The sequence below is a fragment of the Dipodomys ordii genome, unplaced genomic scaffold (genome assembly GCF_000151885.1).
Source record: "Dipodomys ordii isolate 6190 unplaced genomic scaffold, Dord_2.0 Scaffold21, whole genome shotgun sequence".
Classification (NCBI taxonomy): Eukaryota; Metazoa; Chordata; class Mammalia; order Rodentia; family Heteromyidae; genus Dipodomys; species Dipodomys ordii.
This window is the reverse complement of record NW_012267237.1, coordinates 12,541,266-12,544,504: the sequence shown is the minus strand read 5'-3', so window position 1 is coordinate 12,544,504 and position 3,239 is coordinate 12,541,266.

Sequence of the window (3,239 nt, the reverse complement as noted above, 5' to 3'; positions counted from 1 at the left end):
GTGCTTCCCGGGGAGTGTTGTTTCCTGGTTTTCTCCCCTCTGTTGAGGCATATGCTCAGCTTTATACTTCAGTTGGGAGGAGTTGGTTGTGTTGTTCAGGCGCCGGATCCCCGGGCCTGGTTCCAGCCTCGGCCTGTGCTGATGTGTATACCACCTAAGTTATGCAGTCTGGAGCGCGCTCGTTAGGCCTGTACTGCTGTGTATACCACCTAGGTTATGCAGCCTGGGGGACACAGTTCAAATTTCTTCTACTGTTGGTAGTCTTGACCCAGGGGCGCTGTTCCTGGCTTGGGCATTTAAGCTCCCTTCCAGGGGCACTCTTGCTCTGGCCTGGCCAGCAGAGTGTGCTCCACCGGCTGGTGGAGCTCTCGAAGAGTTCCCAGTTTTAGTGGGTCCTGTGGTCCGGGTGTTGGGGTAGGGAGTCTAAGTCAGAGTCTGGGGATTCCCTCCAGCTCTGGTCTCCCTTGAGGGATGCACTCTCCCCTGTGAAGTACTCACCCTGGAGCTGGTTGTTTCTGTGTGGCGTAGGTCCAATTCATAGGTTTTTGAGGTCCTTTTTTCAAATGTTTTCCTAGTGGATAGCTATCTTTTAAAAACGCAGAGAAGGCTGGGCAGAGAAGGTTCACGCCTGTAATTTTAGCTACTCAGGAGGCTGAGATCTGAGGATTATGGTTCAAAGCCAGCCTCTGCAGGAAAGTCCCTGACACTCTTATCTCCAATAAACCACTAGAAAATCACAAGTGGCGATGTGGCTCGAGTGGTAGAGCACTGGCCTTCAGCTGAAGAGCTCAGGGACAGAGCCCAAACCCAAAGTTCAAGCCCCACAACCGACCCCCCACCAAAAAAAATGGAGTTGCATTGTAGCTCTTTGTATCAGGTAGCATTGTGATTCTTCTTTCCCAGTCTCTGCTTTTTCCAGAAAGAACAAGGATAGAACCATCACTGTCAGTAGGAAAGACACCGAGTAGGGGTGGTTCCTTGGTAGTATTTTTTAAGGTAATTCATGGCTGCCTCCTATTCTTTGTTGCCAAAATCTATTTCAATGCGTAGGCAGTAGGGCAATGTATGTCAGGAGCAGAAGTCAGATTGATGGTTTTGATTGCTTTTTTGCCAGAACATATCCCACATTGAATATGAATCTCAAGTTCAAAATCCAAAGACAAATAAATCTTTTACTTATTCATTATCAGAGATTAGACATGTGTGGGTTTAGATAATCTACAGCTGATTCTCGTGCTCAAGTGGCCTAAAGAAATTAATGACTTCCAAAATTAAGTCCGAACAGTGGGGGATATATTAGAATAGTGGCTCTCTTCTTCCCTACATGGAAGAAATGCATTGGCTACTCTTAGAAATACAATAGTAGTCTCTATAGCAGACCAATTAAAACGTAATTTCTGAGAGCATGTCCTAGGAATCATATTTTCTAAGATACTCACTAGGTGATTCAAATTTCCCCCAACATTACTTAAACCTTAAGAGAAAGAAGCTATTTTATTCTAAATCACTTCTTAACACTAGGAAGGATTTTGCTTAATAGAGTCCTTTTTCTCCTTTAATGTACTTTGGAAATATTTCATTCTTATATCATTTGAATTTTTAAATAGAGAGTAGGGGAAAAGGGGATTGGATTTCTTCTCTATTCTGTTCACTAATGAATCTGAGCACAAATGCTGTGTCAAACCCTTACGTTTTTCATTTGTCTCAGCTGAGAAGAGATAAAATGTACATCGGTTAGGGGAAGGGGAAAAAAGTCCTCAAAATGCTGAACTTGCTTTTGCTATAAGTAGAACCAATTACTTTCCTGGTTATTCTATGCACATAAAAGGTATCTGATGCTCAAGCAAGTTTCAAATTACAAGCACGAGCTGGTATTACTTGTAAGACTTAATCACTTGTGGCAGTGTCATTTCTAGGTCATAAACTTGCTTTGTCAGCAGATAATTTTTTACAGACAGTCTTGAGGCTGTCCTTTGCAATATGATCATATATTTTTTCAACAAATTCATAAGCTTTAATAATAATGGAAACTAAATACATGACTATGCATTCAAAAGTATATTTGATGTCTTCTTTTATTTTTAAGTGACTTTCCTTCAAATAGCTCATTTTTCTACATTCAACTGGTAATTGATTTTCGTTCTCTTAATATTTTTTTATTCATGAAGTATTTAGTTTATTGAGTTCTGCCCTTGTATTTGTTCTTTTATAGTAGGGATCTGGAATTTTCCAAGAGATTCATGAGTTGGTCATCTGTGAAGCAAAGTTCAGAAATAATTAGATCAATCATGAGGTCTCCAGTGTCATCAAGGGATTGGTCCACTGTATTCATTTCTGATTAAGGTTTTTAAAGGAGATGTAACTGTAGAAGGTAGGGCCTCATTTGAAAAACAGAACTCTGGGAAAGGGTGTATCCTTAAGGCATGTCATGTCTCTGTTTAATACTTTGCCCTCCCCCTCCAGGCTTTGATGAAGAGAGCAGTCATCTCTGACACATGTTCCTTTCACCTTACTATTCTGCTTCACCTCAGTCCCAAAGCAATGGAGCCTGGAATACAGCCACTGAAACTGTGATGCCAAATCTTTCTTCCTTTTAAGGTGTTTCATCTCAGGCATTTTGCAATAGCTATGAAAACAATCTAACACATTTAACTCTCTCTCTTTCTCTACATTTATCTATCTATCTATCAATTTATCTGTGTATCTATCTACACACACACACACACAAGCATATACGATTGCCTTTATGAACAAGAAATGACAAATATTTTCCCAGAAATTTTAACTTGATCATTTTAATTGATTTTTATTTTATTAGTATAATGATGGATATGATCAGAATATAGATTAAGACATTGAAATAGAATATCAATATTAAAAACATGTCCTGCCATTAGCATTGATGTTATGCATGCTTATCATGATGCTAAATATATAGGAATTTTTACAAAAGATATAATTCATTTAATAAATCTTCATTTCTGAATTTTCTAGTATGCGTGGAGCTAAGTATCAGATGGCAAGTAGCTATTCACTGGTTCCACAAATTCAGTATAACTAATATTGAAATAAAACACAATATATTGACTGCTTCAGAGCTTTCTTTTCCTTGTTATTTCATTTTTTTAATTTATTTATTTATTTTTTATTTGTGAACATACTGTACAGAGGGGTTACAATTACATGGGCAGGATAATGCGTACATTTCTTACCAAGCATTGCAGCCTCCTCCTTTGGTT